At 45.0% G+C, this 26,590-nt stretch overlaps 1 non-coding gene across 1 annotated transcript; it reads left to right on the top strand.

Moving 5' to 3' along the window:
• The first annotated feature begins 9,383 nt into the window (after window positions 1-9,383).
• Window positions 9,384-9,455, top strand: TRNAW-CCA (transfer RNA tryptophan (anticodon CCA)). The gene has a single exon. It is a non-coding gene; the product is annotated as a tRNA-Trp (tRNA).
• Window positions 9,456-26,590: the final 17,135 nt, after the last annotated feature.

Here is a 26,590-nt window from a genome sequence, read left to right as displayed (position 1 = left end):
GGCCAGTCCTGCTGGGCATTTTGATCAGCCCTGCAGAAAGGGGCGCCAGCAGTGCCCTGCCCTGGGGGGACAGCTGACATTTCCTTTCTCCCCACTGTCTCTGTTGTGGTTGTTTAGTGGCCAAGTCGTGTCCGACTCTTTGTGACCCCATGGACTCCAGCCCGCCAGGCTCCTCTGTCCATGGGTTTCTCCAGGCAAGAATACTGGAGCGGGTTGCCATACCCTCCTCCAGGGGATCTTCCCCACACAGGGATCTAACCCGCCTCTCCTGCTTTGGCAGGTGGATTCTTTACCACTGAGCCACCAGGGAAGCCCTACCATCTCTGGAGCCCTTGGCGATTATAATGTGGATCCCCCCTAGCAAACGGTAAGCTGTAAAATGCCTTCAGAATCAGAATAACATGGGCTTGATCACCTTCTCCAACTTCACCTCTGGATGGTGTTTCCATCTTCTTTCCATGTGGGAGGCTCTGGCTCAATCCCTGGGTCAGAAAGATTCCCTGGAGAAGGGAATGGCAACCCACTTCAGTATTCTTGCCTGGAGAATTCCATGGACAGAGGAGCCTGGTGGGCTACAGTCCATGGGGTCGCAGAGTCAGACATGACTGAGCGACTTTCACTTTCACATTCATTCTCCCCCAAACCTCCCTCCCATCCAGGCTGGCACACTGCATTGGGCAGAGTTCCATGTGCTATACAGTAGGTCTTTGTTGGTTATCCATTTAAAATAGAGCAGCGTGTTCATGACCTTCCCAAAGTCCCTAAATATCCCTGCCACCCAGCAACCATAAGTTTGTTTTCTAAGTCTGTGAGTCTCTTTCTGTTGCGACTCTTCTGATAGTTTACCACTATGTTGTATATCAAGTGTCTAGAAGAGTGCTTGGCACAGAAATGAAAGCCTGTTCAGTGAGAATTATTAATCTTACACTTACAACTGCATGAATGAGGAGATCCAATGCACACAGGAAACTTGAGCAGCATTTTTTCCTTCTTGTTAGTGCTCACAGGCTGAAGAAGAAATCCAAGACCTGGATTTATCCAGCTAACATTTCTATGGAGATGATGGAGTGAAGCTGTGAAGACAGCTTACATTAGGAACTTCCACCCACATAGAGCACATGTTAGAGTGTACTGAAGGCCAGGAATCTTCTGTGGCCGAGAAAGCACCTCAGCAATGCTCTGAGGGGCCATCAGTTCCCCTTTCATGTCCCTGCCCAGGCTCTGTACTGGGTCATACATGCTGAGTCGCTTCAGTTGTGTCTGACTCTGCCACCCCATGGACAGCAGCCCTCCAGGCTCCTCCGTCAATAGGATTCTCCAGGCAAGAATACTGGAGTGGGTTGCCAGACCCTCCTCCAGGGGATCTTCCCGACCTAGGGATCAAACCTCTGTTTCTTAAGTTTTCTGCATTGGCAGGCGGGTTCTTTACCACTAGTGCCACCTGGGTGGCGGGTCATATAGCTCCCTAATTGCACCTTTAAGATCAGAGTCTCCAAGCTTTTCCTTCACCTGGAATGTTGTCTTGCACCCTACACAGCACATCTGCCTTACCAGTTTCCTCTTCTCTTGCACTGTCTTAAAGAGTCAGTTCAAACATTGCTCCTCTTGAAAGTCTTCATCAATTTCTTCTCTGTGCTCCTTGAATAAGCCTTTGTTGCAGCACCTGTGGAGGTCTGCATGCCTGACTTCCTGTTAGAGGATTGTATCTTTCAATCTCTGGATTTCTCTGAACCTAGTATAGACTGTGGTTTGTCTAGGGTCTAAGTAAATACTTGACGATCACGATGACAGTAGCAAAGATAATGGTGATGGTGATGATGATGGCAATGATGGTGTTGATGAGATGGCAATGATGATGATGATGGCAATATGGTGATGATGACGGTGATGTGATAACAATGGTGGTGATGATGAGGTGGTGATGACGGGTGAGAATGATGACATGATGCTGGTGCTGAGGCTGATAATGACATGGTGATGATGGTAATGCCTGCAAGCATTTATACAGTGGTTGCCATGTTCTAACAGTGCCTAACACTGTTCTAACTACAGTCTGGTGTGCTGCAGTCCATGGAGTCACAAAGAGTAGGACACGACTTAGCAACTGAACAATAACAACAGGAACTGTTCTAAATGCTTTAATAGCATTCATTTAATCCTCACGACAACTCCATCCAGTAGCTACTATTTCTGTCTCTGTTTTACAAGGAAGCAGAACAAGAATGACTATCAAGGAGTTTGAATAATTTTCCCAAGGTTGACCAGACTCGGAAGTGAATTCCTTACTAAGGCGGCTACACCTCCAGGGTGCTGCAGGAGCTATTCTCCCAGGAGATCTGGCCCCTGGCATCTTCTCCCTGTGGACTCCGCCATGGGAATGAATGCCGCTCTGACTCCTGTGGATTTGGGAGCCAATACCCCTGCATTTCAGCATAAGTCGCTGAGCCTTGGAAATAGCCCTGCCTGGCTCCCAAGGGCAGGAGCTCGTCCCTGCGTCCCTTCCCGATTCCCAGGCACTTACCACTCGGACAGCTGCACTGGAATGATTTACAACCACTTTGTGTTTTCTAGCAAGAAGCTGAACAATGCCACATACTGTGGAATACCAATTGCAGAAACTTGCACGGAGACTGGCCACTGGTGATTTTCTGCAGACATGCCTGCCTTGGTCCCCAACCCTCCACACACACTCTTTAATGACTCAGCTGGCCCCATGGCAGCTCTGCCTTGACATTGCTCAAAGCAGCAGAGAGGGAAAGACATTACGATCAGAGCCGAGTGGGGTAAAATGCACACATAGGTGGGCTTTTGGGTGGGATGAAATCTCCCCATGCTGCCACAAGCAACAGGGTTGGTCCCTTCAGATTCTTCTTCTTGTCTGTAACACATGAATCCATTTAACAGATATTTATTGTGCCCCCATTATGTGCTACATGCTGGGGACACTGGGTTGAAAAAATACCCACCCTTCACCCATTAGTCTAGTTGGGGGTGGAGGGGATACAAGTAAGTATTTGCTGTGCTGTGGCAGGATGGAGCCTCTGTTGCTGTGGGGGTCAGGCGAGGGGGGGGGGGTCTCACCTTCCTTGGGGAAATCTGGGAAGCCTTGACAAAGGAGAGGACACCTGGGCAGTGCTTCTAATCCTTGCTACATGGAGGAGGCTTATAGGGACACCCAGACAGAAGGGACAGCTTTTGAAGAGGCACAGGAGCACGGAAGGATGCTGTGATGCTAGGCTATGGTACCCAGTTGCTGCTGCTGCTGTTTAGTTGTTCATTTGTGTCCAACGCTTTTGTGACCCCATGGACTGTGGCCTGCTGGACACCTCTGTCCGTGGGATTTCCCAGGCAAGAATACTGGAGTGGGTTGCCATGGCCTCCCCCAGGGGATCTTCCTGGCCCAGGGATTGAACCTGCCTCTCCTGCACTGGCAGGAGGGTTCTTTACCAACTGTTCCACCTGGGAAGCTCCTTGCAGCCCTGGGAGTTTTCATATTACAAGGCTGAACTCCTGCTGGGCAGCCTTCTCCCATAGCTGCAGGCTCTTCCAGCTCCTGGAGCCAATTTTTTTTTCTTTCATCTTATATGCTTTATTTATTTAAAAATCTTTATTTATTATTTGTGGCTGGGTTGGGTCTTAGTTATTGCACGTGGGATCTTCGTTAGGCATGCAGGATCTTTTATTGTGGTGCATGGGCTCAGTAGTTGCAGCCTGAAGGCTTAGTTGCCCTGCTGCCTGTGGGTCTTAGTTCCCGACCAGGGATCAAACCTGTGACCCCTGCATTGGAAGGTGGATTCTTAACCACTGAGCTGTGTCCCCTGTAGTGGCAGTACCAAGTCTTAACCACTGGACCACCAGGGGAGCCCCCAAATTTTAAATCATTCTCTTTTAAAAAAAATATTTGTTTACTTATTTGGCTGTGCCAGGTCTTAAGATGCAGCATGTGGGATCTAGTTGCTGGACCAGGAATTGAACCCAGGCCTCCTGTCCTGGAAGCTTGGAATCTTAGCCACTGGACTACCAGGATAGTCCCTTAAATCATTCTTAATATTATGAATTATCCAGTTCAAATTTCCTCTGCTGTCTCTTATATTTGGCTTGTTTGAATAAGGATCCAAACACTGAGACATGTTATCTTTTAACATGTTCCTCTATCCCCTATTTTGTCTATAAATTAGCAGACCTACAGTTGCTCTGTCAAGTGTGACCCTTCAAGCTGAATAGTTTATGGTTTTCCATTCTAGCTAACTCTGGGGTACTTCATCATACCCCTTAACCTGACCCCCGTCTTTGTAACTAGACCCCTTATTAAACTCTCCTTAATTACCTCTTTGTTGTATGCCCACCACTCATATTATTCCATGGACATGAAAATTCCATGGACAGAGGAGCCTGGTGGGCTATAGTCCATGGGGTTGCAAAAAGTCTGACATGACTGAGCATGTATGCACTTACATCATCACTAAGAATCTAGCACATGGTATTCATATTTAGCTACTATCATCATATTGTTATTATATTGATTACGATAAAACTGAGATACCAAGAGACCATATTAACTTGCTAAGGTCATACAAATATATTTCATTTAGTGAGAACCCTGGGGATGTTAGCTGCTTTATGCGCCCAATGGTCTTCAGCAATCATTACTATTCCAGCTCCATCCACAAGGGAGAAAACCGAGGCGCAGAAAGGTTCAGACATTTGCCTGAATGAGCACAGCTAGTGAAGGGCCGATCCCGGATTCAGACACCAAACTTTGGGATTTACCCTCTCCTAGGGTGATGCCACCTTTTTCTCCCCCTGCCTGAAACAAAAATCCCATGTCAGTGCTCCATCCTGTCCTATATTCTTTTTGCAAAAGTCAAGACATCCCTCTCTCTTGTCACAGCCACCTCTGCCGTCTGAGTAGATAAAATCAGACTGTGAGTTCATCGGTCTATAAAAGCCGAGAGGGATGGGGACAGGGCATGAAGATGCGTGAATCTCAGCCAAATGTGTAATTTACTGCCGGAAGCCCTCCCCCTCCCCACCAGAATCAAATCAGAACACTGTCTCCAGATCTCGCCCATCTGCCCTCAATCATTTTGGATTCTGCGGGGGGATTTGTCAGACATGTCAGCTCCCTGGGATGGGAGTTTGCAGGGCCCACCCCAGCCCCATTGGATGGCTGACAGCCCTGGCCGGCAGGCTTGAGCGCTAGGCTTCTCAAGCAGAAGTGTTTGGGTCAGTGCGGTGCTGTCATCAATTATGGCCCACGGCTGGGCAGCTGGTCATCCATCATGTCTTCCTGAGTCCCCTGGAACTGAATCACTGGGATCCTACAGCCTATTCGTCTAGCTTTGGGTCTGAGATTTCATGGTCAGAATTAAAAGGCATCTGTTCTACCCTCTGTTTTGAAATTTCTTTGTATCTAAATTGTAACTATTTCTCCGGCTGTAGCCTTGTGAGCATTTAATGTCAGAATACTGGGACTTTGGGATTCAGGGAAGTCCTTTAGTTTCATTTTAATTTCTTTTTCTTCTATAACATTCGGGAAAGAAATAATTTAACATTACATATCAAAAAGTCAGAATACAATGATCCTGTTTGTTTTTTTTTAATAGAATTTTCTTTCTATCTGTTGATCTCCCATCTAATAATACATAACCTTAGAAAGATGTCTGGAGTGATCTTCATCAAAGGTTAACTATGGTTATTTCTGGATGGTGGGACTTGGGGTTAAGTTTGGCATTTTTCCTTTATGCCTTCTTACAAAGACAGTCATAATTTTCTTAAGAGAGAAGGAGATGTATAGAAGCTCTGAACTAAAGAGAAGACCCTAAAAATGTTCAAATCCAGATGAAGAAATAGAGGCTCAGAGAGGGAAGTGGGTTTTATCTCAGGTCACGGGAATCTGACTGCTGAAGCAAGACCAGAACCTAGACGTAGATCTCAGACTGTTTTCCTCCAATATGCATTCATTCATCAAAAATAGAAAGAACCAAAAAAAAACCAATTTAGCAAACATATTTGGAAATAAGATGAATCCAAGGTATTCCCTGCCTTCAAGTAGACAGAAGGTGGAATCAAGGCTTGGATTACCATCAATTAACTCACGGAGGACCAAGAACATAATGTTGTCAGGGATGTGAGAGCATAAAGGAGGTAGAATAAAGCCAAGGCAGGAGAGGAGACAGGGCTTCCAGGAAGACTTCCTGGAGGAGAAGGTATTAGCAGCTGTTGGTTAGATACAGCGTGGACAGGCAGGGAGTCTCAGGCAAGAGCAATGAGAGCCCATCCGTGGATGCAGGACAAAACAGGAGCCATTTGTCTGCTAATGACTCGGTACCGTGTGGTTAAAACACAGATGAGAACTGGAGGTGAGGGCTGGGGGAGACATCAGGCTGGAGGTGTTGCCAGGGGCAAGTCAAAGCTAAACTCCCTAGAATCTGCCTGGAAACCCTATGAGACTACAGACCTGGTCTCTGTTATTCACTGCAGCACCCAAGCACCTATGATCGATGCTCAGTAGATGTTTGCTACACAAATGGCTCAGCTAGGATGGCATCCCCTCCAGGAAGCCTGCTCCAGCTTCCTCCTCAAACCAAAGCAAACAGACCTCTCCCTTATTTCTGTTTCCTAGACCTTTGCTCATTCATTTTAGCATCTATAATAATCTGTCTGGTAGAAGAGATCTTTTTTTTTTTTTTTCCATGTCAGTCTTCTTCCTTCAGACCATGAACTTTAAAAAGGAAGGAAGCACTGATTCCTCTCCATGTCACTCCAGAGTGTCTGGTACACAGGAGAAACTCAACAGAAGCTTGATTAAAAGACATCTATTAGGCTCCCCTTAGTCCAAGTCTTCTCCCTAGACCCCACCAATTTATGTGGAGCCTTTTATTACACCTGGACACAGTATCTAAAATTCTAAACACCTAAAGGGCTCTAGGTCTAGACTAGGGTCTTCAGGAAGGATTCTTCTGGGCTGGAGAGGACTGTAGTGGGTCTCTATTTGTTCTTCCGGTTCAGGAATCATTATCCCTTCTTTCAGCTACAAACATTTTGTTTTCCTTCGATTACTACTCACTGAATGCAGTTTTGGTCGGAATGTCTCTGGCAAGGTGATCCACCCAAGCCTCAAACACTAACATTTTGCCAGAACATATGGGGCTTCCCCCATGGCTCAGCAGGTAAAGAATTCACCTGGAATGCAGGAGTCAGGAAGATCACCTGGAGGAGGACATGGCAACCCACTCCACTGTTCTTGCCTGGAGAATTCCACAGACAGAGGAGCCTGGTGGGCTGCAGACCATGTGGTTGCAAAAGAGTCAGACATGACTGTAGTGACTTAGCACATATGCACTCCAAAAACACAGGCTTCCCTGTCCTTCACTATCTCCTGGAGTTTGCTATTCTAATTTCATAATCTTTAAAAAGTCCAGAATAAAAACGTCTGTAAGAATTAGTATGGATGAGTGGCTGGATGAGTGAGTAGTCCTTAATAAATATTGTGTTAAAGATTCTGTGGTTTTCTAGCAATTCTACTCCAGTGTATCAGCCCAAGGGAAGTAAAAATACATGGATTTGGGTTTGTGCACAAGTTACTGAGCAACCTGACTCATAACATCCAGATACTGGAAACAATCCCAAAGTCAATCAACTGTTGAACAGATAAACTCTGTTACATCCATAAAATGTGAAACTACTTAGCAATAAAAAGGAACAAACTACTGTTATACCCACACGGTTGAAGCTGGAACACACTCTGCCAAGTGAAAGAAACCAAACACAAAAGAGTACCTATTGCACAATTCCATTTCCATAAAATTCTATAAAAGACAAATACAGTCTGTAGTGACAGAAAGCAGATCAGCAGTTCCTTGAGGCTGGGTGAGGAGGATTGACTGGGAAGAGATATAAGGAAATACCTGAGGGTGATGGAAACTTTCTGTGTCTTGATTGTACAAGTATATACATTTGATAGACATTCATAGGCAGTGCACTTAAAATGTGAGCGTTCTATGTTATGTGGATTACAACTCAATGAAGTCGATTTTTAAAATGTTGGGATATTAAGTCAATAGAACAAGCAAAACTCTTCCTCCGTTAGGGTGGCACAATTGCAAGCCCTATTCCTCTCCTAGTGAGTTATGCTACTTTAAAATGATGCTATTCCTTTTCCTACAGATGGCTTGAAAAGATCTAATAAAAACCACATATTGAAAATCATAACAACAAGGGACTTCCCTGGTGGTCCTGTTGGTTAAGACTCCGAGCTCCCAAAGCAGGGGACCCAGGGTTCCATCTCTGGTCAGGGAGTTGGACCCCCCATGCCGCAACAGAGTTCGCATGCTGCAGCTGAAGTTCCTGCATGACAGCAACAAAGATCGAAGATCCTGCATGCCGCAACTAAGACCCAGTGCAGCCACTAAATAAATAAAACTAAATATCAAAAGAGTAACAACAACAAAACCAACAGTAATGAGAAGGAGGAGAATGAAAGGGGCATTTACTGAAGATTCCATATGGCCTAGGACCTTCAACAGCTCTGTAAGGTATGAACTATCATGAATCTCAATTTACAGATAGGAAAACTGAGATACTGAGAACTTAAGTGACTTAAGTTCACCAAGAAAGTAAGAGAGCTAGAGTTCAACCCCAGATAATCTGAGGACAGAAGCACACTTTTAAGCTCTGACCTTTGCAGGCTACAGGGTTCTGTATGAACTGTAAAATGTAAAACTGAATTCAATGTCTTCACCCAGAGGAAAAACGAGGGAAGGGAAAGACATGCTCTAAGACAAGCAAGGAATATGAGGACCCTCATACCTCGCAGGTAACAGCTGTCTTACTCACAGGGTCCTTCCTATGTTGAGAATGAACAAGAGTACCTTCTGTTTTTTCCCTACATTCTTTATAGTGAAATTCTCATATAGTGAAATTCACATTTACTTTATACCTGCCACTGGCATTACCACAAAAGCAATTAACAAATTAACAAAAGAGATAAACATTTGGGCAATGAGTAAGGGCTGTTTCTATCTCTCACGGTGCCCAAGGGTAGGCAAGATAAATGAAATTGAAGGGTGACTCTGATTACCTGGACAGAAACATGAATAATTATGAGGCCATCAACAGCCCCTGGGCTGCCATTCATTGGAAAGTCAATTCTTGGTACTAACCCAGCAGATTTGTGCAGCCAGTATGGCCAGGCTGGTCTTGAGTCTGGAGGTGACCATCTTCTCCTCTGTGGCCAAGGAACTTATGGCATTTCCATGTTGTACTTGATATGGAGCAGGAGAAGTGAGCACAGAGGGGAAAGAGGGATGTCTGGGATGTGTCATTGGCTAAAGACTGAGCCTCCTTCAGCTTTATCCCTTGGTACTCAGCTGACCGGGACTTCCCTGGTGGCTCAGAGGTTAAAGCGTCTGCCTCCAATGCAGGAGACCCGGGTTCGATCCCTGGGTCGGGAAGATTCCCTGGAGAAGGAAATGGCAACCCACTCCAGTATTCTTGCCTGGAGAATCCCATGGACGGAGGAGCCTGGTAGGCTACAGTCCATGGGGTCGCAAAGAGTCGGACACGACTGAGCGACTTCACTTTCACTTTTCACTTTCACCCAGCTGACCAATTATCCCTGAGAGCAGCTAAAGCTCATCATGGGAACTGGAGCTGGGTCAAAGTAATAAAGCCTGGTCACATATACTGGGTATAAAGTCCTGACTTGGTCAATCCTAAAAGCTGACTCAAGGAAAACAAGTTAACTCTGTGCCTCAGTTTCCTCATCTGTATCATCTGAGATTTAAATCAAGAGTTCTTAGCAGTGTCTGGTACACAGTGAAAACTCATGAAGTGTTTGTTTTGATGTCATAACCATAGAAACTGGTACAATTCTGAGACGCAACTTCTTCACATTTTGAAGTTCTGAATGCATCTTAAAATTTATGTGTTTTCTATAAATACAAAATTATTCAAAGACTTCAAATAGCCAAAGAAATCTTGAGAAAAAAAAAAAACCAGAGCTGGAGGTCATGCTCCTTGACTTCAGACTTACTATATAGCTACAGTGATCAAAACAGCACAGAGCTGGCACAAAATTGGGCTCAGTTGTGACCCACTCTTTGCAACTCTGTGGACTGTAGCCCACAAGGCTTCTTGGTCCATGAAATTTTCTAGGCAAGAATACTGGAGTGGGTTGCCGTTTCCTACTCCAGGGGCTCTTCCTGATCCAGGGATTGAATTTGCATCTCCTGCATTGGCAGGAGGAACCACTGCATCACCTGGGAAGCCCCAACAGACACATAAATCAACGCAACATAACATAGAGCCCAGGAATAAACCTATCACTTATGGTCAATGAATCCAGCGGTCCCTAACCTTTTTGGTGCCAGGGACTGGTTTTGTGGGAGACAATTTTTCCATGGACAGGGGCCAGACCAGAAGGGAGGGTGATGTGGATGCAGATGGTTCAGGCAGTAATGCAAGCGATGGGGAAGGGTAATTAAGAGTTGCTTGCTTGTCCACCACTCTCCTCCCGCTGTGCGGCTGGGTTCTTAACAGGCTGCAGACTGGTACCAGTCTGAGACTGGGGGTAGAATTAATTTATGACAACAATAGATAACAGAGAAAAGGCAGACTTTTCAAGTGATGCTGGGGAAACTGAACAGTTACACATAGAAGAATGAAATTAGAACATTTTCTCAAACCAGATACAAAAATTAAGCTCAAAATGGACTGAAACATAAGACCAGAAACCATAAACTCCTAGAAGACATAGGCAGAACACTCTTTGACATAAAGCACAGCAGTATTTTTTGGGGTCTGTCTCCTAAGGTAAAGGAAACAAAAGCAAGAATAAACAAGTGGAGTCTAATGAAACAGAAATGATTTTACACAGCAGAGGAAACTATCAACAAAACAAAAAAGCATCCTACTGAATGGGAGAAATGACTTGCAAATGATATGACTGATAAGGGCTTAATATCCACAAGATATAAACAGCTCATACAATTCATTGTCAAAACCCTCCCCAAACAACCTGATTAAAAAATGGGCAGAAGACCTGCACAGACATTTTTCAAAGAAGACATGCAGATGGTCAACAGGTACATGAAAAGATGTTCAACATCACTAACCATCAGAGAAATGCAAATTAAAACCACAATTTGATGTCACCTCACAACTGTCAGAATGACTGTCATCAAAAAACACAAATGACAGATGCTGGTGAAAATGTGGAGAAAAGGGAACCCTTGTACACTTGCATTCAGCCACTGTGGAAAATAGTATGGACATTCCCAGAAAAACTAAAAATAGAATTGTCATGTGATCTAGCAATTCCACTCCTGGGTAAATATCTGAAGAAAATGAAAACACTAATTTGAAAAGATACATAGTTCACGGCAGCATTATTTACAATAACCAAGATATGGAAGCCACCTAAGTGTCTGTCAACAGAGGAATGGATAGAGTAATTTTCCATGGCATATGCCAGTCATAAACAAGAATGAAATTCTGCCAATGGATATAACAAAACATAAACAGACTCACAGATACAGAGAACAAACTAGTGGTTATCAGTAGGGAGAGAGAGGGAGTAAGGGGCAAGATACAGATCACGGATAAAGAGGTGCAAGCTATTTTACATATAAAATAAATAAGCTACAAGATATATTGTACAGCACAGAGAATAAAGCCAATAGTTTATAATAACTTTAAACAGAGTATAACCTATGAAAACATTGAATCACTATGTTGTACACCTGAAACTAACATAATACTGTAACTAAGTCTTAATACGGCTCAAATATATGCTATAGATGAGGATACAGTGACAGGCTTTCGCTCAATGAGTGGAGCAGTGGCTTTTGCCAATCCTTCATATATACATGCTCTTCTCACTGCAGGACCTTTATATATGCTGTTCTTTCAAGTTCCCCCGTCTACTTTCTTCATCTACTTAATAATGTATCCTTCTTTAGTCCCCATCATTAATATCATTTCCTTAGGAAGGTCTTCCCCAACTTATCTGTTTAGGTTAAAACTTTCTAGTATCACCTGACATTTCATTATAGACCTAGTCACAGTTGCAGTTTTGTGTACACTACACAAAATGTGGTTACTCTCTGTCCCTTTCAATAGACTCAAAGCTCCATGAGAGGAAGAGACTGTATCTTGTCTTACTCACCCATGTTTCTGTTTATCATGGTGTCTGGCACAGAGCAGGAGCAGAAGGTGTATCCTTTGTGAGAATAAATAAATGAATGAATATGTTCTGGAGACATCATGGATCCAGTTTGGAGAGTCTGGCATCTCAATTTTTGTGTTGTGTTGGTTGCTCAGTCGTGTCCGACTCTTTGGAAACCCCATGAACTGTAGCCTTCCAGGCTCCTCTGTCCATGGGATTCTCCAGGCAAGAATACTGGAGTGGGTTGCCATGCCCTTCTCCAGAGGATCTTCCCAATCCAGGGATCAAACCCAGGTCTCTTGCACTGCAGGCAAATTCTTTACCCTCTGATCCACTGGGGAAGCATACATTTGAATGAAAATTAAATTGCACTGAAAACTAAGCTCCATGAGGACAGGAGTCTTGTTTGCTTTGATCTGTGGTGATCCAGCACGTGCATGTTTTAAATCATAATTATTTCTGTCCTGGCCACATCTCATTTCTATTACCTTTGAGAGTCATGAAAGCAGGTATTATATCCTGGCCCCTTGTAGGACAGTAAGTCATAAATCTGCAGCCAAAGCTCAGACTGGTTTTACAAGCTTCAGCTCAGTGAGTCCATCTCTCACTGATATGGCATCTTAAATTAGACACTGCTACGTGGCTTCCCCACAGACAATTTAACATGTAGGTAATATTCGAAGTTGGGCTCGCTGTCCCCCTAAATCCTCACTGAGCAAGCTCACTGAACAATGAATAAATGCAGATTCCTCTAGTACCCAGGATCTCCCTCTGTGTCACAATTTACCAGAAAGATGACTTCATCCTCACATGGTGTTATCATAGTGGCAGAGGGTAAAGTGTCCAGATGGCATGGAGAGGTGAAAAGAACATGGGCTGGGCGATAAACTAGTCTGGGTTCAAGTTCCAACTCTATTGAACACTATGAAACAGCAGGGACCTCCCTGGTGGTCCAGTGGTTAAGAATCTGCCTGCCAAAGTAGGGGACACAGGTTCGATCCCTGATCCAGGAGAATTCCACATGCCACAGGGCAACTAAGCCAGTGTTCCACAGCTACTGAGCCGACATGACTAGAGTCTGCTTCACAACCGGAGAAGCCACCACAATGAGAGACCCGAGCGCCACAAGGAAAAATAGCACCCACTCGAGGCAACTGAAGAAAGCTCACAAAACAGAGAAGACCCCAGTGCAGCCAAAAATAAATAAATGAAAAAATTTAAAAAGAGTATATCCTGATTACTTTTTAAAAAGAGAAACGGAGGGAAAGTGCATTATCAAGCAGTATATATGATGTTAAGAACTTTTGACATATGATTTCATTCAATTTATAATCTACAGAGTATTAAAATGCCATTTGAATAATTAGGAATGGAGATTCAGAAAGTGAAACAGCTTCCTCAAGGTCATGCAGTTGTTAAGTAGCAGAGATTGGAACCCAGACCTCTCTGACTTCAAAGTGAAGCTTTTTCCTTTCCAGCGGTTGCCAAACGTTTTGGCACCAGGGACCAATTTCATGGAAGACAATTTTTCCACAGACCGGGGTAGGGGGTTGGTTGTGGGATGATTCAAGTGCATTACATTTATTGTGCACTTTATTTCTATTATTTTTACATCAGTTCCACCCCAGATCATCAGTCATTAGATCCTGGAGGTGGGGAACCCCTGCTTTATACCATCTTATGTTATGACCTAGCTGTGTGATCTTGAGTAAGTTGCTTCACCTCTCTGATCTGCATTTCCTCGTCTATAACTGAGATGATTACCTGCCCCCAAAAGTTGCCCCAAGGATCCAGTGATAATGCCTATGTAAGGCAATAATATAAATGCCAGCTATTACCACGCCCAGTATCCACAAACAGGTAGATCAGAAGGAATAAATTCTTTTGTTGGTCTGTTTAAGGCAGAAGAGAGCTCTTATTATTCCTAAAAGAGTTCTCACAGCTGGAGAAGCAGCAATATAATTCCTGCGATAAAAGTGGAATTGGGGGAACCGAAAGGCAACACAACTCTCCTCCAAGCCAGCCTGTTTTTATTTTTTACCAGAATACAATTTCAGATTCGATTGCTTATTCTTCATCTGAAGTATGAGCCTTTATCTCTCAGCTGTTGGGAACAAGAACAGAGCCGTTAAATACTGCTTCATGCCCTGGCCCTGCGCCAGCTGCCTGCCCTACAGAGGACTCGGCATGCATGCTCACAGGAGCAATGCTGCTTCCTCTAATCAGTTGCCCTAGTACTGGCCCCGGAACCCATGAGGACATGTCCTCTACTCTCTGCACTGTCACCTGTTAAAGTGGTCCATCAGAGCCGCTAGGGGAGCAGTTGGTGTGACATCCTGGTTCGCCCCACGTAACCATGCTTTTCCCAGGACTCCAGCTCCCGACCTTGACCCAGCTTACCTGTTGGCTGAGATTTGCTTCTGGGTAAGCTTTAGGAAACCGGGGGTTGTTCATACTCACGATGCTCAGAAACCTAGGCTCTTTTTGCAGTAGAGGGAAGAGAAGAGAGGAAATAAATGTGGAGAGAACAGAGGGGTAGAAGCCACAGCACTGCCCTCAAAGAGCCTGCAATTTGCAAGGAGACAGAAACGTGAATAGGTGAAAACAACAATGATGTCTCTTCGACGCTTGGGATGTGCCAGGCGCTGCTCTATGTGTGTCAGATCACTGACCACGCTTTAAACCTCACAATAATTCCAAGAGGAAGATACTAGCATTGTCCCCCATTTCATGGATGAGAGCACTGAGGCTAATGACCAAGATCGTGGCTAGTAAGTGGTAGAAGAAGCATGTTGGGTTTCAAGAGACTGTTCTTCACCATTGCATTATAGCTTCAAGCAAATGATTAGAATACAGTGTCGGCTTAATGAAAAGGAGTTTTAAAGATCGTTCAGAGACATCACGGTGCTGACAAAGGTACAGAGAGTCAAGTTCAGTTCAGTTCAGTTGCTCAGTCGTGTCTGACTCTTTGCGACCCCATGGACTGCAGCACACCAGGCTTCCCTGTCCATCACCAACTCCCAGAGTTTGCTCAGACTCATGTCCATTGAGTCAGTGATGCCATCCAAACATCTCATCCTCTGTCGTCCCCTTCTCCTCCTGCCTTCAGTCTTTCCCAGCATCAGAGTCTTTTCCAAGGAATCAGTTCTTCACATCAGGTGGCCAAACACTGGAGTTTCAGCCTCAGCATCAGTCCTTCCAATGAATACTCAGGACTGATTTCCTTTAGGATGGACTGGTTTGATCTCCTTGCAGTCCAAGGGACTCTCAAGAGTCTTCCCCAACACCACAGTTCAAAAGCATCAAATGTATAGTCAAAGCTATGGTTTTTCCAGTAGTCCTGTATGGATGTAAGAGTTGGATCATAAAGAAGGCTGAGTGCTGAAGAATTGATGTTTTCAAATTGTGGTGCAGGAGAAGACTCTTGAGAGACCTTCAAACTGCAAGGAGATCGAACCAATCAATCCTAAAGGAAATCGACCCTGAATATTCATTGAAAGGACTGATACTGAAGCTCCAATACTTTGGCCACCTGATGTGAAGAGCTGACTTATTGGGAAAGACCCTAATGCTGGGGAAGATTGAGGGCAAGAGGAGGAGACAACAGAAGATGAAATGGTTAGATAGCATCACTGACTCAATGGACATGAATGTGAACAAACTCTGGGAGATGGTAAAGGACAGGGAAGCCTGGTGTGCTGAGTCCATGGGGCCACAAAGAGTCGGACACTAATGAGTGACTGAATGGACAATGGACAGAGGCAATCACATGTACAAAGACCCTGAGGTACCAGAAAGCCTGTGCATGGAGGAGGCAAAAAAAATAACTCACTGCCATTGGAGCACAGGAGGAAGGAGAAGATGGGAAAGTGTGAGGGCGTGATTGAAAGCGTGGGTTCTCGTTGGGCTAGAAAGAGCCCTAAATGCCAAGTTAGAACCTTGGACTGGCACCTAGTAAAATGGGGATCCACTGACATTTAGGAAGGAAAGTGACATGAGCAGTTTAGATTTGGAAACAACCTCTCCGCCAGTAATGTGAAGGATGGACTTAAGAATGGAGGAGACAGGAAGGGGGAGAGAGGCTGTCCCAGGATGGAGACTGAGAACAGCCACCATCTCCTTTTGTCTCCTATTTTTGGACGGTTTTGGGGGTCCCCGAGGATTCCCTCGCTCCAAGTGGGCCCATCAGCCTGAAGGCTGCTTATAAACCAACATCTGCTTATAAACTGGGTTGCAAGTCTTCCAAGGAATGAAATTTGGCTAGTAACACTGAATCAGAACAGGACCCTGTGGTCCTTGCTCCCCCAAGTCCTCTGCCTGCCTTTTGGCTGTGGAAAGCTTTAGTCAAAGAACAAGTTTAATCAGAGAAGCGAGAACAGGTATAAACAAAGGAAAACAGTCAAAGGAGACCAAGTAATACTGATGTAGTCATTAAGCATAGTCAGGGACTTTTAGTTCTTTCTCAGGGGTTATAGATAATATTCTGAGCCACATCCTGTGAGCTGTCTTATAGATACTAAAGCACTAGGGTGAAGAATTTAACTACATGATGACCATGACATAAGCTGCCCCAATTCTGAGAAAGAAATAGGAACAAACGGGCCCTGGAACTGAAGAGTAACTGTACCTAAAACCACCAAGATGATGCTGATCAGACCACCGATGACCAATCTGAAAATGAGTGTCAGAGCTGACTGTGCTGTTTCTGCATGCAGCCCCCTCCTTCTGTCTATAGAAGCTCTTGCCCCGCTAGTTGCCAGTGTAGGGAGTCGATCTCTGTACCAATGTCCGCCCGCCACCACCCCCGGCCCCACCTCCAGGGGCCAGCATCTGAAATAACCTTTCCTTTCCACCAACCTGGCTTTTGAGCAGCGAGAAGCCAGACCCCACACACTACTTTGGTAGCAACATCACAGACAGAGGAGCCACTGGGCCCTTCCAAGTCTGAAAAGTCTAATGAAACAGATTTCTGGGCATTTGCAAAGGACAGGAAGCCACTTACGGTTGATGAGCAGTCTGGAGGGCATTTGAGCTTCTTCTGCTTTGAGAAACCTCCTTGTCCTCCCCTGAGAGTAGCTTGCCCCGCCTGCCCCACCTCCCCACAGCTGGGAAGGTGGCTGGGACTTGTCACAGAACTTCATTTCCTCAACTGTTATTGGGCCAGGGATGGACTGTGCAGGCAAATAGCAGCAACCAAGAGTTCTTCTGTCACATTAGACATACGGATGCCAGGTTAGAGAAGGGCCCTGCTGATGGCCAGCATACACAATTTATGTAGAGAATGAATCTAAAAATGAGGCAACACCAAGGAAAACAGGACCAGAGATGGAGAATGACAGAGTCTTGATTATACAGCCAAGCCTACGGATATAGCTCAGCCTGAAATCTATCAGATTTATCTGCAACTTACATACTTCTCTTCTCAGCAGTGCTGCAAAATTGGAATTGAATCCCATCGGCTTATTCCCAGCGACAGAAGATAAGATGGTTGGATGGCATCACTGACTCAATGGGCATGTATTCGAGCAAACTCTGGGAGAGAGTGAAGGACAGGGAAGCCTGGTATGCTGCAGTCCATGGGGTCGCAAATAGTCAGACATGACTCAGCGGCTGCACAACAACAACCCCTCTTGGAGTCAAGATCTAGGATGTGAGTTGGACCACATCAGATTCACATAAACTTAAAGTAGGGATGGGTGGCTTCTAAGCAAAACCAAAATCTTATTACCAAAGGAGAGAGAAATTGCTTGGGGGAAGGCAAAAGATAATAGATGTACTCTACAACCTCTTGCAATACAAATGTTAAGATGACATCCATGTTTTCAAATGCATTGGTCTTAGAGCTGGGTTGTTTAGAGAATAATTCTACCAAGTCTAGGGCTCTTGGGGTGGGGGTACCTGGGAAGTGACCCTCTTCATTTCAACCTCTGTTCTTAACCCCATCTCCTGGCCACTCTGCCCTACCAAAAGCCTTTTGATCAGATAAAATCCCAAATTTTGTTTCTGTGAGCCTGAGCCCTCTGCCTCCAAGTTCTCATGATTTTGCCCTCACATTAGCATTCATGAACTCAAACTGTCAGGGAATCTCGGGTAATTAGAAGCAATAAACAAATGCTAATTAGCACTCTGGCGGTACCCAGAGGATGCCACAGGCAGAGACCCAAGCCCTGTGTGTGTGTGTTTCCAGGATTCCTTGAATTTCCACAGCTAAGATGCCTTTATGAGGCTTCTTGATGAAGGAAGAACTCAGAGACAGTAGAGCATTTGCTTCAAGGCATTGACCTTTCTGTACGACGCACTTACATGTCAACTTCAACTTTGCCACTTACGGATGCTGTTTATACACACTGACAAATTCCTTTATCACCTCAAGTCTCAGTTTTCTCCTCCATAAAATGGGAATGATAATCATCTCTATTTAAACATCGTTTTATTGTTGCTGTTGTTCAGTCACCAAATCGTGTCCAGCTCTTTGTGACCCCATGGACTGTAGCATGCCAGGCTTCCCTGTCCATCACCATCTCCCAGAGTTTGCCCAAGTTCATGTCCATTGAATCGGTGATGCCATCCAGCCATCTCATCCTCCATTGCCCTTTTATCCTTCTGCCTTCAATCTTTCCCAGCATCAGGGTCTTTTCCAATGAGTCAGCTCTTCACATCAGGTAGCCAAAATATTGGAGCTTTACCTTCAACACCAGTCCTTCCAAAGAGTATCCAGGGTTGATTTCCTTTAAGATTGATTGGTTTGATCTCCTTGCAGTCCCAGGGACTCTCAAGAGTCTTCTCCAGCATCATAGTTCGAAAGTATCAATTTTTTGGCACTCAGCCTTCATTGTCCAAATCTCACATCCTGGAAAGACCCTTGACTGTATGGATCTTTGTAGGCAAAGTGATGTTTTTGCTTTTTAACACACTGTCAAGGTTTTGTCATAGCTTTCCTGCCAAGAAGCAGTCATCTTCTGTTTTTATTATGTGAATGAAATAATGAATGTAATGTGTAAAGTACTTGGCACATAATAAGTGTTCAATAAATGAGTTTCTGTATGTGTAATACGCAAGGGGGAAATATAGGAGGTCAAACGTGAAAACTGGGTTACAGATTCCTCTTGGTTCCCTCCATTCCCATCCCCACTGTTTGGCATGGAGCAGTCACCCCTCGTGTCTGGACCAGTGCAATGTTCTCCTGTCTGGCTGTGGTTCCTTCCTTTTCTTCTACCTCCACATCATTCTGTGTTAGTTTCCAAGGATTGCAGTAACAAATTGGCACAAAATCAGGGGCTTCATAGAAAATAAATGTATTGTCTCATGGGTCTGGAGGCAAGAAGTGTGAAACAAGTTGCTGGCAGGACTGGTTGCCATGGAGGTTCTGAAGGACAATCCACCCACACTGCTTGCCTGGCTCTGGGGGTCGCTGGCAAGCCTGGTGGTCCTGGCTTGTAGATGCATCTTCCATCTCTGCCCCCGTCTTCACACGGCCTCCTCCTCTCCTTCTTGTGTCTTCTCTTCTGTCTCTCATCTCCCTCTAGGCTTTGCCCTTGTGAGGATCCCTGTCATTGGATTTAGGTCCTACCCCGGTAATCCAAGGTGATTACTGGGATCTTTTCTTTTTTAATTGGAATATAGTTGCTTTGGATGGCATCACTGACTCCATGGACATGAGTGTGAGCCAACTCAAGCTCAATTAGAAACACGTAGAAGAATCTACTCATGGGGTTGCATGATTGAATGTGCTAATTTTTGTAACATGGGTACAGGGTCTGGTTCACAGCAAGGGTCCAATGTATGCCTATTTTGTATGAGCCTGGATAAAGTGGATAACAAACAGCCCCGAAATGAGAATAACTCCAGGGCTTAAAACAAATCTTTCTTTCTCCCACATGCTGAATGCCCAATGAAAGGTAGCAGAAGGGTTCTGTGCATTTTAATCACTTAGGGTCCCAGATTGATGAGCAAGCATCACATTGAAGAGAGCAGGGGGTCTCACCAGGCAAATGAACGGTCCAGAACAGACGTGAAATGGGACACACATGCTCCTAACTCATTGGCCGGAAAGAGTCACATGATCCCACTGGGAGACCAGGAGAAAAGCTCCCAGGAAGTTTAGGGGGGGAGAGACCCACCTGTGGGTGCTCATCTGTTCTGCTATGAACAGAACCTCACTTCACCTTGAGGAAGAACACATTTTCATCATCTTTTATTGTCAACAGCACCAGATCACAGTGCCCAGCTTGAGGTAGGGGCTTCTCTGGTGGCTCAGATGGTAAAGAATCTGCCTGCAATGCGGGAGACCTGGGCTCAATCCCTGGGTTGGGAAGATCCCCTGGAGAAGGGAATGGCTACCCATTCCAGTATTCTTGCCTGGAGAATCCCCTTGGACAGAGGAGCCTGGCGAGTCACAAAGAGTCAAAAACAGCTGAGCAATTAAGCACAGCATAGCAGTGCGAGGTAGAACTTAAGAACAATATGTTGGAAAGCCTAATTTAAAAATAGGACAGTTTCAAAGCACCAAAAAAAAAAAAAAAAAAGACATGATCCTCTTTGTAATATAATCTGAGGACACAAATTTCCATCCACACTCAAATATTTTCCCTGTTCGCCTGTTACCATGTCTCATATTTCTGCTATTAACTTGATCCATTACAGTCATTGGAGGAGTGTTTGTAACAGTCCAAGAAGCAGCAGGCAGTTTGCTGTGTGCTGCAAGGCATCAGACTGTCTGGACAAGGTAAGATATTCACCAGCGCACTGTTTACTCGCTGAGTAAACTTAACCAGCATTTTTTCAGCTCAATGCCAGGCAGTACGCTCAAAGCCTAGTTGGTTCTAATATGGGCACAGTGCACAAAGAACTCACCATTTAGGAATCTAAGCATGGCAGGCAGAGCCTAGAGAATGCAACTGAAGATAGATACTTTAAAAAAAAATACAAAACTAGGTGGTCATATATTGGTCTTCTCTGGTGGTTCAGTTGGTAAAGAATCCACCTGCAAATGCAGGAGATCCGGGTTTGATCACTGGGTGGGGAAGATCCCCTGGAAAAGGACAGGGCAACCCACTCCATTTCCTTCTGTAGGGGATCTTCCCAACCCAGGGATCAAACCCATGTCTCTTATGTCTCCTGCATTGGCAGGAAGGTTCTTTACCACTGATGCCACCTGGGAAGCCCACATAACAGTCATATGTTAATTTTATTTTGCAGATTTTCATATATTTTCAAAATGTCAACAGAATAATTAAATGTGAATTTTAAATCTTAACATGTTACTTTTATTCAAATTAGATACTAAATTTTCTGCTTTAGTCAGACTGAGGTTCTTGAGAAGATGGATACTTTTGAAGTAGGAAATAATACTTTTATTGTTCAGTCACTTAGTCATGTCCTACTCTTTGTGACTCCATGGTCTGCAGCACACCATGCTTCCCTGTCCTTCACCATCTCCCAGAGTTTGCTCAAACTCATGTCCATTGAGTCGGTGATGCCATCCAACCATCTCATCCTCTGTCATCTCCTTCTCCTTCTCCCTTCAATATTTTCCAGCATCAGGGTCTTTTCCAGTGAGTCGGATCTTCGCATCAGGTGGCCAAACTATTGGAGCTTCAGCTTCAGTCCTTCCAATGAATATTCAGGGTTGATTTCCTTTAGGATTGACTGGTTTGATCTCCTTGTAGTCCAAGCGACTCTCAAGAGTCTTCTCCAACACCACAGTTCCAAAGCATCAATTCTTCAGCGCTCAGCCTTCTTTATGGTCCAACTCTTACATCCATATGTGACTACTAGAAAAACCATAGCTTTGACTACATGCTATGGGCAGATAATTATTAATGGGCAGAAGTAATACTGCCCACTAATAATTATAAAGTGCTTTCTGGGTGCTTGGCTGAGTAAACAGATACAGAAGATTTGATCCTCTAAGCAGCCCTAGGAGAATAGAGACTAGCATTTACTTTTATGATGGGCAGATGGAGAAGGATTTCCGTTGCTCCTTCTCCGGATGGGTCTTTGTGGGAGATGTTAGTATATCACCAGGACTCAAACATGTGGAGTAAGAAGACAGAGACAACGACGGCATTAGAGTTTTCAAGAGGCTGGTTCTGTTAGTAACCCCGCCTCTGTCACTTACTATCAATGTGACCTTGGAAGATTGCTTAACCTCTCTGTGCTCCAGAGCCTTCACTTGTTAACATGGCTCCTGAGACCTCGTGCGCAGGGACCTGGTATTGGGTGGGCCCCAGGCATCATGCTCCATCTCCTTTTGCTCCCTTTTCTCTAAGTAGGAAGAGTAGCAGCCAGACCTAGGAAAGAACTGATGCTTTTGAACTGTGGTGCTGGAGAAGACTCTTGAGAGTCCCTTGCAAATCAAGGAGATCAAACCAGTCCATCCTAAAGGAAATCAACCCTGAATATTCACTGGAAGGACTGATGCTGAAGCTGAAGCCCCAATATTTGGGCCACCTGATGTGAAGAGCCGACTCATTGGAAAAGACCCTGATGCTGGGAAAGATTGAAGGCAAAAGGAGAAGGGGACGACAGAGGATGAGATGATTGGATGGCATCACCAATTCAATGGACATGAGTTTGAGCAAACTCAGGGAGACAGTGAAGGACAGGGGAGCCTGGCGTGCTGCAGTCCATGGGGTCGCAAAGAGTCGCACATGACTGAGCACCTGAACAACCACAGCCAGAGGACAGCAACTCTGAGCAGGCTCCCAGCTGAAGACTAAGACAATTCTGAATGAATGAGAAATTTCTTTGAATGGACATTTTTAAAAATTTATTTTTAAGACAATTTTCAAATAAGTTGAAGCAATTATTTTCAGAGCCAACCAATAGCACCGACTAGGACTGGGAAAGGAAGAGAGAAAGTTTTGGAAAATGCAGCAATTAAACTCCATTAAAAGCCTGCATGTGCATTTTTCATATGCGGAGAAAGTAAGTCCAAGAGTGGATTTGTGAGCAAGGCTGGGCTCCAGCATCTTGGGGTGTTGGAATGAAAACCCTGCAAAGGGCAGAGAATGTGCTCGGTAGCACAGAACAATCTCGCCTCGAGCAACACACAGCTCTGTGCGCAATTGTTTGGGACTTGGCGGCAAAGACCAGTGGGAATAATCCTTTGGAAAGGGAGAGGATCAGCAAGACACGTGGAAAAATAGAGACAAAAGAAGAGAGCAAATGGGACAGGAGGAAGACAGTGGGGAAGGGGCCAGTTTTTCTTTTTTTCTGCCTCATGTGGCTTTCTTTGGCGGCTTGTGGTAAATGAGTTTCTAATGATGTTTTTAAAAAGCGAGTCTTATTTACTGGGGCTGATGCAATGCCTGCTGCTTCTTGGGTTGTGTGCTGGGGAAAACAGAGGAGGGAGGAGGGAGACAGTGTGAACCCAGAGATGTTGGTGTCTTAGTTCCCCTGGGTAGGACCACAGGCCATCACTTCCCCTTCCCCATTCCCTGCACTGTCCTCTGCTGTAAGCCAGCAATTCTGACCTCAGAGGGTCGTGGTCCTCTGTGGGAGGGAGACACAATCAGGTTGTGAAACTCCTGTGTAAAAAGTGTTTCTTTGGGTGCTCACTGTGAGCCAAGCAAGGTCTTTTTTGAAAGAACCAACAGAAGAAGGAATGAATGGAGCACTTAGCGCTCTGTGGGTCCAGGGAGAGAGCACTCCCACCTTTGGGGTGGAGAGAAGGCAGGCCAAAAGACTTCCTGGAGGAGGTGATACGGGAGGAATCAGGAAAAGATGACTTAAAGGGGAAGTTTGAGGCCGAAGGGAGGGCATGAGTGGAGTGCACAAGGGCTGTCAGAAGAGTTCCTTAGTGGGCCAGTGGTGAAGAATCTGCCTTCCAATGCAGGGGACATGCGTTTGCCCGGAGAACTGAGCTCACACAGGCCACAGGGCATCCAGAGGAGGCAAGTCAGGGATGCTCCCCAGCCTCCTGCAGTGCACAAGACGGCTCTCCTCCCAAGCTCTGCTGTATGTTGACCTTCTGTGGACCACTTCCATTTCCTCCTCACCATACCCCTATGAGGTGGAGCATTTATCCCCATTTCTCAGACAAGAAAAAGAAGGCTCTGAGCGCTTCAGTCACTTGCCTAAGATCACACAGCGGCTTTGAGGCAGAGTGGGGATTGTCACCCGAGCAGCCCAGCTCCAGCTCCTTGCTGATAACCACAGGTGAGAAATCCATTGGCCCAACTGTAAAGTCTTCCGATGCCGTGTTACAGAGTTTGGGCTTGCACCTCTAATGCAACACATGAGTATTTTTCATCTACAGATTTTCCACCTTCTCACTAGGGTACTTTCCCTCGAAGAACCAAGTACTGAAGGTGAAATAAAATTCCCATTTGTGAGCAGAGACAGAGCAGAGACAAAGGATCTGCCACTGCATCCATTACACAGCACTCCGTCCCCTGCCCCATGTCAGGCTAGCTATAGCCTGTTGCTAAATACACCTCTAAGAGCAATTGCCCCATTTTATTCAGAAAGAACCTTAAAATATAATTAATGGAAGCATCCTGGGATGGCTTCAGATCTGCCCTGGTCTGCAGTAGGAATACCAAGCCCAGTGAGGTCTGTTACTTTGGGACTTCCTTAAAACTCTAATCATGTACACAGTGATTCGTCTGCAGCTCTTCATGGAGACAAGATATTCTCAGCTCACACCGCTCAGGACTGCTTTTCCTCCTAATGAAGTCACGCCAGCCGCTGCCCCTGAACTGCGTGGGCTGCTGCAGCTCGGAGGAGAGGGAGCTGTCTCCGGCCTCAGGATGTGGAGAGTCAAGCTCAGAGCATCTGCAAGCCGAAGGCTAGAAAACAGGAGTTCAGGACTCCGATCGCCTCTGCAACTCTTAATTGGACCGCCAGCTTCAAAGCCAAACCTTCTCAGGCTAATAATATCCCTGGACTTCACCAGAGCCTGGCGAGGCAGGTATTAACTCACCCGGGATACAGGTGGAGAAACTGATGCTCAGAGAATCCAAGGGGCAAACTGTGGAGCTGAAATGCAAACTTGGGCACTTCATTTAGCACAGGGTGTCATGAAGTAATAACTTTGCACTTATTTGTTCAACAATTTCAGACCAGAAGCCACTCTGTATCCTACGGAGCAGAGTGCCTTGGCTCAGAATAAAGACCGAGTTAGTCACACAAAGCAAACATCACCGACAAATAGCCCCTGTAAGGATGCCCTTAACCGAATTCATTCATTTTTCTCTAAACAATTGTAATGTGGCGTCCCTCTCTCTGAAACTCATTGAGAAGAACAGAAGCTCTGGAGAGAGTCTTGTTTGGGTTTGTATCCTGGCTATGTCTCTCCCAGGCTGTGTTACACAGGACAAGTGAGCTTACATCTCTGAGCTTCTGTTCTGTTGCCTGTAAAATGGGGATAATGCACCCACTTGACTGAACTGCTTTGCCAGTAAATGAGCCCAGAGGGCAGGATATTTGTTTTAATAATTTTAATACACACTTGAGGTGGTTATTTAATTCTCCAGTCATGTTTTTTTAGGCTATTACATACTTATTTCAGTACCAGCAAGTTTTATTTTCTCTTTGATAGTTGAAGAAAGTTGGGCTCAGAGAGGTTAAGCAGTTTCCCTGAAGACACACAGCTGGAAGGTGGCATGGCCGGTATTTGAATGCAGAGCAGTCAAACTCCAACTTTGTCTCTTTCTGAGGTAACTTAATGCCTTCTAGAAGGACTTGAGAATCTGGAATTTTGATTCCAAGTTTAGAATGTTTTGCAGGGAGGAAAGAGGTGGAGAATATTTTAAATGGATGGGAAGTAGAAGAGGAGAAATCTGTTTTTTTCAAAGTAGGCACTGCCAGGTCAGAGTCTGAAAAAAGCTGATTCTTGGATCTGTTGTGTTTGGGGTTTTACTCTCTTGAAGCAGTGAGTGCATTACAGCAAATTCCTTTTCTGATCGGAAAGGATTATAAAGCAAGAAAAAAAGGACTGGCAAGATGAAAACTGTAGTACATATTTCCTGGAATGAAACACTGATATGCAGCCTGGAGGAAAAACAGGTTGAGTTTCTAAATGGCTGGTCTATAGAAACTTGTACCCAGAATATATAAAGAACTTTTTCAAGTCAATAACAAGAAGATAAACACCCTGATTTGGGGACTTCCCAAGTGGCTCGGTGGTAAATAACCCAGCTACCAATGCAGGAGACACGGGTTGGATCTCTAGGTCGGGAAGATCCCCTGGAGAAGGGAATGGCAACCCATTCCAGTATTCTTGCCTGGGAAATCCCATCAACATAGGAGCCTGGCAGGCTATAGTCCATGAGGTCACAAAAGAGTTGGACTTAACTAAATAACAATAACAACAAACACCTTGATTAAAGAACCCTTATAAATCAATAAGAAGATAAACAACTTGATTTAAGAATAGGAAAAATATTTAAATAGACATTTCTCCAAAGATGACAT

Source organism: Giraffa tippelskirchi, chromosome 13 (assembly GCF_054371585.1).
Source record: "Giraffa tippelskirchi isolate mGirTip1 chromosome 13, T2T-mGirTip1v1.2.pri, whole genome shotgun sequence".
Taxonomy (NCBI): domain Eukaryota; kingdom Metazoa; phylum Chordata; class Mammalia; order Artiodactyla; family Giraffidae; genus Giraffa; species Giraffa tippelskirchi.
Note: the sequence above shows the minus strand (reverse complement) of the source record. Positions and strands in the feature narration are given on the sequence as shown.